This window comes from Panthera pardus, unplaced genomic scaffold (assembly GCF_024362965.1).
Source record: "Panthera pardus isolate Hobbes unplaced genomic scaffold, ASM2436296v1 HiC_scaffold_8, whole genome shotgun sequence".
NCBI classification, from domain to species: domain Eukaryota; kingdom Metazoa; phylum Chordata; class Mammalia; order Carnivora; family Felidae; genus Panthera; species Panthera pardus.
Genome location: NW_026527013.1, coordinates 33568073 through 33579044, shown reverse-complemented (window position 1 = coordinate 33579044; position 10972 = coordinate 33568073).

The following is a 10972-nucleotide window of genomic DNA, read 5'->3' as shown; positions in this document are numbered from 1 at the left end:
CTAAGTGTTCCCTTTAATTACTATTGATTTTCATAATAGTTTATTAACCCAATATGCCAATTCAAGTTTGTCACAGATTATTGTGCATGTAGGAGAATCCATTGTACGGCATTGGAGGGGAGGAGAGGCCAAGTGTTTTGGGAAATAAACGCATCTCCTTAAACATTTGTATCTGATTTTTAAAATTGTTTTGCTGGGGCAGAACTTTATTTTATTTTAACTGAATACATCAGTCATCCTGACAGCGTTTTAGCTCCAAGCATTAGCTTCTGAAGTATTATACCCAGAGAAATGGAAGACAGAACTGATTTGATAAATCAAGTCAATAAAACCAGCTTATAAGTTTCATTATTAAAACTTTATAAATGCAGCACAGGACTTGTATAGAGCTGAGAGAATCAAGATTCTTTTTTTGCCATTTAGGACCATTCTCGAACCTCAGTTTCTTCATGCATTAAAATGGGGCTTTGTGATCTCTACCTCACTCTACCGTCCAGAGTTGGCATGGGGCCCAAGTGAGATCGTAGAAGGGCTTCTTAAAGTTTAATGTACACCACAAGTTAAGGCATTACAGGCTTCTGTGTGTACCAGAAAGTATCTGTGAAGAACATAGAAGCCTCTTACAGTAAATGCCTGGAACCAGAACTTTCCAAGATTTACCAATCCTGGTTAATAAAATAGAAATTAAACACCAATTACCATGGGAGGGAAAGTGGATTAATGTGGTGGCACTTTACCTGAATATTAATTATGAGTTGGGAGATTCCATTACCAGGCTCAGGCAGGTCATGCTTTATTGGTTCGTCAATAAGAAGCTCACGCTAATGGGCTGGCATAAAACATCCTCTGAGGAATCAACCCTGGCTTTCCAGCCAGAGACCATAAACTCAAAATAATTTACATGGCACAAAATCTATTTCCTTCCAGTCTGTAAAATGGTAATGAGAAACACCAGGCTGGGCAGAAAAATGAGGATTTAAAAGGTCATGGATGTTTCTGTCTTCCCTTTCTTTGTTAGGGTCAAAGCTACTGATACCTGTCAGGCCTAGAATTCCCTAGAAGGCAAAAAAGTAAAAAGGTGTGGGTTTGCATAGGGCCTCTGAGGCAGGGCAGTAGGTACATGGTACCCAAGTTTGCCAGCCTGTGGCTCAGTTTCACTCCCAGGTCATGTTGACCCTGACCTTCTAAGGCAGGACTTGACTCACCATGTCACGGTATGTTTTCGTACCCTGGCCTCCTCATGGAAGCCACTGCCATCAGCTGTGTGAGGATGGCTTTCAGACCCTGCTTCCTCCCCAGTGCCCTTAGTGAACATTGGCCACTGTGCCAACAATGGGCTCGTGTCCCTCAGCACCCCCGCCCCTGTGCTGTCCCACATTCCAGCATCAGTCAATGGGGAAAAGTCCCTACACTCATGAACCTGGTCCCTGGGTCCCAAAGTATCCTGCTGGTGTACAGAGTCCTCGCAGCTCTTTTAGGAACTTCTTGGGCTCTGAGTTGTCTCCTCTCTTCCCTGAGTCTCAAGATAAATTCACTAGACAAGGTTGGGTGACAAAACTCTCTATTGTCCATGTCTCCCCATTTTCCCCTGCCTCTCCACACACAAATACATAAATAAATCCTCACTTTCCTTCAGCCACTAAAACCAAAGCCACCTAGGGCTGCCTGGGTGGCTCAGCTGATTAAGCCCCTGACTCTTGATTTTGGCCCAGGTCATGATCTCCTGGTCGTGAGATCGAGCCTTGTTTTGGGCTCCAGGCTGGATGTTGAGCCTGCTTAAGACTCTCTCTCCCTCTCCCCTTCCCCACTGTCTCTTTCCCTCTCTCAATAAATAAATAAATAAATAAATAAATAAATAAAAATTAAAAAAACAAAAAACAAGAAAACAAAGTCACCTAATAGAACCACTTATGAACCAAATATCTACAAGAATCTCCAGACTATAACCAAAAAGAGGGATGGCCACAAGTGTTGGTGAGGTTGTGGGGAAACTGGAACCCTCACACACTACTGTAAATGTAAAATGGTACAGCCACTTTGGGAAAGAATTTGGCATTTCCTCAAAATATTAAACACGGAGTTACCACATGACCCAGCAATTCCATCCTAGGTATGTACTTGAGAGAATTAAATAACTAAATTAAAATAATAATAAAAATAATTAAAAATCCACACAAAAGCTAGTACAGTCATGTTGATAGCAGCATTATTCATAATACTCAAGTAATAAAAGCAACCCAAATGCCCATCAAATGATGAATGGATACATAAAATAGGGTATAGCTATACGACAGAATTTTATTAACCTATAAAAAGCAATGAAGTACATACAGAAACATGCTACAACATGGATGAACCATAAACATACTGTGTTCAGGGAGAGAAGCACAAAGACACGTATTGTCTGATTCCATTCACTTGAAATGTCCAGAATAGGTAAATTCATAGAGCCAGAAAGTAGATTGGTAGTCACCAGGGATTAAGGGAAGGGGGAATAGGGAGTGACTAATTAGGTATAGGTATCTTTTTGGAGTGAAGAGAATGTTCTGGAATTAGAGAGTGGTGATGGTTGGTAAAACGTTGTGAATATTCTATGCTCTGAAACGTTCATTTTATAGTATGTGCGTGACATCTCAATTTGAAAAGATTTTTTAAAGCTGAGGAATCGGAAAAAAGAGTCACCAGCTCCCCAATTCCTTCTAGCAAAATCGGACCTGGGCTGAGCTGATGCATTCCACTATCCTTACTGAGGACTGCAGTTAAAAGCTTCAAAAAGCTGGCCTGCCCCCACATACTTCCCCCACCTGCTTGCTGATGCCTGAAACAATTCCGTGGAGCTTCTTTTCATCTGAGTATCTTAATACTTTCCTGCTCTCCACATTTGTGAAGCCATCTGTGGGACCAATCTTGTCTCTAAATGAAGATAAGCATAAAACAGTACTTACCCCCTCACTGGGTATCAAACGATAATGGTTTGATGGAAAGGTTGCAAAAACAAAACAAAAGAAAATACGCCTACACAAATCATTCTACGTTTGACCTAAAATCCCAGATTTTTCGCTCTCCTATTCTACATTTGAATAGGAGCTTTGGAAGATCTTGGATATGCATGTGGCTCTTATTTAGAAAATTTGATGAAAATAGTGAGCATGACGTAGTCACTTAGTTGATTTAATACTTACTTTGAGAGAAGCCAGAGACAAGGATCTGAGTTGGCTAGGACCACGCATTGTTCATAAAAACCATGAATTTGGGAAGCCAGAATGCCACGATTTGAAGTCTAGTTCTACCACGTGACTTGAAGCAAGCTCTATAAACTTTCTGGCCTTGATGTCCTCACCTGGAATATAGGGATCCTAGCAGTACCTACCTCACAGGATCACTGTAGAAATTCAGTAAATGAACACCCATAGAGCTTTTAGAACATGTCTAGCATATGCTAAGTGTTCAATAAGCCTCAGCTTGTTGTTATTTCTAAAACTGGCTAGAGAACAGCCCTACCTTTTGCTGTATCCTTTCTGTGGAAGACTATTGGGGAAAGTCCAAGAGGCTTGACATTGAGGTAATGAGGTGACCTTGCTCTCCCACTACATTCCCTGTACTCCCCCTGAAGCCTGTTTTGGGCAAGCCCCCAAATCAAGCAGAGGCAGGTGGCTCTTGGAATGTGGCATGTCCTGAGCCTCTCAGGGCTGCATTAGTAAGTTCCAAAAGAGGGTTAGAGAGGGTGACTCCAGGGCCTGGCTGTCCCTAATCCAGCCCAAGCTAGATGCTGTGTCCCCATTCGTCCCCCACAACATGACAAGCAGAGAGAGAACTGCAAAGAACATCCTGAACTCTATTTCACTTCCTCCTTTATAAACAGAACAACTAGATCTGGGCACTATTTTTGGTATTTTTGGCCAGTATGACAGAATAGGACACTCTAAATGGCAATTGAAAATAACTTTCCCGCCATTTGACCCATCACCGTGTATCGAATTGCCAATGTCTCTGCGCACTTACCACTATCTGAAGTTCTCTTGCTCATGTTCTTGTTTGCTGGGACGTAGAATTTTTGTATGTAGAACGAGGCTTCCAGGAGGGCATGGTTCTTGTCCTTCTTGTCACTGCTGTATCCTCAGCACCTGGAACAGTGCCTGGCACAAAAAAATAGGCATCCAGTGAATAGTTCTGGAATAAGTAAACAGTGTTCACCCCAGCACTCGGCACAGTGCCTCTGTACTCGACAGGCCTCTACCGGTGATAATCTCTCAGTCTCCATTCTCCCCTTCTGGGGGAACCTGTCCATCCCCCCCCCCCATCAGCACCTGCTTCTGAGGCCCCTGCACAATGCGGGACGAGCTGGAAGGTCTCTCTCTCTGACACCACCTCATGATATTGTAGCTGACCGCAACTGGAGTAGACTCCGTCCCTAACTAAGACACTCATCATTTCTTTCTTGGAAATTTGGGTTTGGCACTCAGAGACTCTTTTTAATAAGAGTTGGTGCTTACAATGAGAGGCTGGAGTGTTCTGGTCTCAAGTCTGATCAAAGCAGAAGGAGCCGGTATGCAGCAAAGAGGATAAAACTACCCGCAGAGAGGAAGTGAGGAGATGAGAGAGGATGGCAGTAGAGAGAGAAAGAGACAGAGTCCGGGCAGGTGGACTGGCTGATCCAAATGTGCTGACTTTTCAGTGCTCACCTAGTCCCTGGAGACCTGGCTGTACTTCCTCAGTTACAGCCTTGGTTATTTCTTTCAGTTCACAATTAGTTTGGCTGGGTTTCTATTTCTTGCACACAAACCATTCCCGACTGCAAAGTCCTAGCATATAGGAGGCATCCTCAAACCCTCCGTTGACATAAATTCATTTTCCATTTATTCATTTACTCACTTACTCGACAAGTATTTATTGAGCCAGGTACTGGGCTAGAAGACAGAGGCAAACAGGTGTGCAAAAAGTAGACACCGCCCCTGCCCTTGTGGGATTCTGGCAAGGAGACAGCAATTAATAGAATTAAGACAAGGAGAGGAAAAGTGAGCTCAACTTGGCATCAGACCCTGCCTGGTATATATCAGGAATGGCGCTGGGTTATGCAGACACCTAAGTCATCGTTGATATTAAGGGGACCACGGTCCACTCAGAAGGAAGAACCCTCATATTGTCCTTTAGCAAAAAGTGACACATATTCTATCTGATTGGACCCTCAGGCTGCTTCCATGAGATTCGTCTTAGAAGATGCCTGTCTTACAGGCAAGTCTCTACAACTGAGCCCCAAAAGGGTTAAGTGACTTAAAGTCAGTGAGACTAGTCAGAGGCAGAGGCAGATTATTAACTGCTGTCTTCTGTCCCCAAAACTCTGTGTTTTTCCTTTTTGCCCTCCTACAAAATGTTGCCTCTTCTGTGAGACGGCAAGTGTGCAAGAACCAAACACGCTGTATAGCCCTGCAGATACTCAGGGCACAAGGCCTCCGGGCGGGGCTCAGTGGTACTATTTTTAGGATAAACTCTGCCAAAACAATGCAAGCAGCAAAGAGAAGAGGCAAAGAGAGAAGTCAGCTCTCTCTGCTGAAGCTGCTACAGTGGGGATCTTAGCGGGTCTGCTTGCAGTTCCAGACCCGATAGAGCCCCGGGGGGGCCCCCTAGGCTCAAGTTTATGAGGCAGTCCCTTCCCCAAACCTCTCAGGGTCTGGGAACCCAGCTGCGTGTTTAGGCACCACAGGGAGATGACGATACGCACTGAAACTCCAACAAGGCTCATCACAATTACATTCAAGGACTCAACTAAACTGTCCCCCCACCCCACCGTGAGGGTCTCATTTTCCTCCCTTCTTACCTCACATTACTCACAGGTCATAGACATCACCTTTCATGAGGCTGTTTCTACACTCAGCCCGGGCTCCCGGCTGAGAGCACAACATTAAGTGTGCATTCTGTAACTGTGTTTCTCAAAGCATGGTCTGTGAAACACCTGCATTCAAATCAACTTTATCAAAATAATTGTTAAGATGACTAGGCCCCACTCCAAACCGGATGAATCAATATTTCAGGTAGACTACCGGGTGTTTACCCAAGGGATACAAAAACACTAATTCAAGGGGATACATGCACTCCTATGTTTATTGCAGCATTATTTACAATAGCAAAGATATGGAAGCTGCCCGAGTGTCCAACAAATGAAGAATGGATAAAGAAGATGTGGTATAGGGTCGCCTGGTTGGCTCAGTCAGTTAAGCATCCGACTCCTGGTTTCGGCTCAGGTCATGATCTCACAGTTCGTGAATTCAAGCCCTGCATGGAGCTCTGCACTGGCAGCACGGGACCTGCTTGGGATTCCCTCTCTCTCTCTCTTTCTCTCTCTCTCTCTCTGCCCTTCCCCACTTTCACTGTCTCTGTCTCTCTCAAAATAAATAAACTTAAGAAAAAAGATGTAGTACACACACACACACACACACACACACACACACACACACACACTGGAATATTATTCAGCCACGAAAAAGAATGAAATCTTGCCATGTGAAACGACATGATGGAGTTAGAGTATATTATGCTAAGTGAAACAAATCAGTCAGAGAAAGACAAATACCACAGGATTTCACTCATGTGTAGAATTTAAGAAACCAAACAAATGAGCAAAGGAAAAAAAAAAGAGACAATCCAAGAAAAAGATTCTTAAGCAGGGTGCTTGGATGGCTTAGTCGGTTAAGTGTCCAACTCTTGTTTTCAGCTCAGGTCATGATCTCACGGTTCGTGGGATCGAGCCCCACATCAGGCTCTATGCTAAGGGTGGAGCCTGCTTGGAACTCTCTCCTTCTCTCTTTGATCCTCCCCCAGCCATTCATGCTCTCAATCTCTCTCTCTCAAAATAAAATAAAATAAAATAAAAAATAAAATAAAATAAAATAATGATAAATAAATAAATAAATAAATAAATCACTGGCTTAGATAACTGATCTCCAAAGCAATGGGCAAGGTGATAGAGAGACAATGAAAAGCAAAAAACAAGCAAGGTTACTGGGCTTCTCAGAGTAGGTTAGATGCCCTGTTTTATACTACCCAACACCTCAACTTCATTGATTCATTCATCCTTTTATCCAATCAACAAATATTATTTAGCACCATGTCTAGAAATTTAACAAAAATATTAAAAAGTGAGCAAAGAAGAGAGAGGAGGCAGTCTCTGCCCTTAAGCAACTCATCTATTTGAGAACACAGATATTACCTAATCATACAAAAGATGATAAGGTGCCAGTTATGTAAGTACTACTCTGGAGAGGTACATGGGGGAGATTTGATCTGATCATGGGATGTGGCAAGGATGCCCTAAAGACATCTGAAGAGTGAGTTGAGAAGGAAGGACGGGTAAAGCGAATACCCAAAGCAAAAGCAAAGGACAATGCATAAGCCAGTCCATGTGGGAAGAAGCAGGGTGAACTCAATGAGCTGCCAGAGGATAGAAATCCCAGGAAAGAGAGCTGCTGGGAACAGAGAGGTTCATAGTGAGCATGGAGAGGTGGCCAATGGCCAGGCCATATAACAGTTTAAAACCCATGTTGGGGAGTTTTCCCCCTCAATCCTCAAGTAACAGAAAGCCACTAATGCATTTTACTTTATTTTAAATTGTGTTTTATCTTAGTGAATAAATTTTTTTAGTGTACAATTTGTTATCGTTGACTGTATGTTGACGATATTATACAGATCTCTAGAGCTTATTCATCTTCTTTAACTGACACTTTATGCCCCTTGATTAGTACCTCCCCTTTTCCCTCTCCCTCTAGCTCCTGGCAACCTCTATTCCACTCTTTATTTGATTTGAATCTGACTATTTTAGATACCTCATATAAGCAGAATCGTGTAGTATTTGTCTTCCTGTGACTGGCTTATTTCACTACAGTAATGTCCTCAAGCTCCATCCACATTGTTGCATGTTGCAGGATTTAGTTCTTGTGTAAGGTTGTTTAGTATTCCATTGTGTACATCTACCACAGTTTCTTTATTCGTTCATCTGTCAGTGGACATTCAGATTGTTGTCACAACTTGGCTATAGTGAATAATCCCGCAATGAACATGGGAACACTAATATCTCTTCCACATCCTGACTGCAATTCTTTTGGATACGTACCCAGAAGCGGGACTGCTGGATCACAGGGCAGCTTTATTTTTAATCTTTTGAGGAACCTCCACACCATTTTCCATTAACAATACACAAAGGTTCCAATGTTTCCACATCTTCACTTCCCCTTGTTGTCTTTTCTGATACCAGCCATCTTGACAAGCGTGAGGTAGTATCTTACTGCGGTCTTGATTAGCATGTTGCTAATAAATAGTAAGGCTGAGCATTTTTCATACAGTTCTCGGCCCTTTGTCCTCTTTGGAGAAAGGTCTTTTCAAGACCTTTATGCATTTAATCAGGTTATTAGTTGTTATTTTTTTTTGCCATTGAGTTGTAGGAGTTCCCTGTATATTTTAGAGATTAAACTCTCAATGGATATACAGTTTGCAATACTTTTTCCCATTCCATAGAATACTTTTTGACTCTGTTGGTGGTTTCCTTGCTCTGCAGATGGTCACTGACACTTCTTCAATATAGCACTTTCCAGCATGGCACAGCTCATTGGTTGAGAATGATCTACAATCTTCTCCCAACACCTTTTGCTCATCTTTTTTCTCTTTCCTCATAGCCCAGCAGAGTAGGCCACCACAGTGTAGCATGTTCAAACCACACTTATTAAGTGGGGCTGATAGGCAGAATGGAGCAATGGGTCGGCTGACTTGGATTAAACCAGTTTCCACATCTTCTTGGCTTTGCGTGCCACAATGGCAGTGACCACGCTGTCATCAGGACTCCACACTCAGCACTCTACCGGATACCCTGGCCCAGAGAAGGGAGTAATAAATACCTGTTGGATGAATGGCCCAGCTCAGGTAAAATGGGATAATAAAAACAGCTTCCAAGGGATTTGTGAGAGAGGTGACCCTATAAGTACAGTGCAAAACACATGCCAGGTTTCCCCCACCTGGTCCACACGCATGCACGTGCACACACGTCTCTCTCTCTCTCACACACACACACACACACACACACACACACACAAACATACACACACACCCAAAAGGGATTCCAAAAGGGAGACAGTGTGAGCTGCTGGTTCCCGCCACCAGCTATCGCAATTTAAAACAAAGGGTCTGGGGACGCCAGGCTGGCTCAGCCAGAAGACTATGAGACTCTTGACCTTGGGGTCTTGAGTTCGAACCCCATGTTGGGTGTAGAGATTACTTAAAATAAATAAAGAAATGAACTTTTAAAATAAATAAATAAATAGATAGATAGATAGATAGATAAATAAATAAATAAATAAATAAATAAATAAATAAATAAAACAAGGGGTCTGTTAAATATTAAATAACTACTGAACAATCCAGGTGGTGTTGTGAGTGATGGAGAAAAGGAGATGTCCTTATTTACTACTATCTCAAAGTTTCTGAGACAGTCTCAAATTTATCCTGTTAATTGTTACTCTTCTAGGTGCCATATCATATATTTTTTAAAGTTCATACCTTTGGTGTTCAAGCAACTCAGTACCTACTTTTTTTAACAAATTCACCTTCGTACTTCAAGTTCCTCTGCTTTAGAGACTTGGAGACAAGCCTTGGTCAAAGGCTGAACTTTGGTCTCCTGTGCCTTTGTACTGATGTGTGAATGAGGTGGCTATGGACCTTGGAAAGCCTCATGGTGGGGGAGAGGGGTCACAGCCTAGTCACAGTTGTGGCTGATTGTCACCTTCCCTAATCCTTCTCCTCCCCACCCCAGAGCTCTAACACGTGCTAGTATGTGACCTTGGATAAATTACTTAACCAGTCTACATGTCAGTTTCCTCAGCGGTCCAGCAGGGATCAGAAGAGTCATGGTAGAAAGGTAAGGAAGTAGGTGCCCCGGTTTGCCTGGGACAGTCCTCGTTTTCTGTTGATTATTCTAGTGTCACTATAAAAATGCCCTGACACAGCTGATAAATTACATAGTTGTTTCATTAAGAACATGGATTTTGCAGGATGCCTGGCTGGCTCAATCCATACAGCATGAGACTCGTGATCTCAGGTTTGTGAGTTCGAGCCCTGTGTTGGGTAGAGAAATTACTTAAAAAAATAAATCTTAAACAAACAAACAAACAAACATGGGTTTTGCGGTTAAACCAACTAGGATTTGAATGACAATTTAGTCCCTGAGTGTTGTTAGCAAGTTACTCAACCTCCCTGTACCTCTGTTTAAGCAGAAAATGGCAATGATAATATTTTCCTCAAAGAGTCATTATAGGAATAAATGAAAATATAGCCAAGAACACAATGAACAGGAGCTGTTATTCCCCCCCCCCATCTTCGTCATTGGAGACTATTTTTCAGGCTATGTTTGAGTTTCAAGTGTGGGAAATACACCTCAAAGTAAAATAAGCTGAAAAGAAAAGCTAAACATAAAACTGAGCTGTCCGGGGGGTTCCTAGCTTCAGGTGCTGCAGGGGTTCAGGTACTTTTGTGTGTGTGTGTGTGTGTAATATTTATTTATTTCCAAGAGAGAGAGAAAGACAGAGAATGAGTGAGGGAGGGACAGACAGAGAGGGAGACAGAGAATCCAAAGCAGGCTCTAGGCTCCAAGCTGTCATCACAGAACCTGATGCAAGGTTCGAACTCACGAACCATGATATCATGACCTGAGCTGAAGTCGGACACTTAACTGACTGAGCCACCCAGGCACCTCTGGAGTTTTTGATTTGAGAAGGAGAAAGATCTTCTGTCTCCCCGTGTTCACACCAGTCTTTGGAAAAGGAATCTGAGCAGCCCCAACCGTGGGCCCACTTATCCCCACGTCCAGGGACAGGAAGCATGCCTAATGGCCTGCCCGGGGTCACATGTCCACCACACAGCAAGGGAAACAGGTGCCCTTGATTCATGGCTCCATCATGGCCTCTGACAGAGACACACAAAATTTATTTCCATT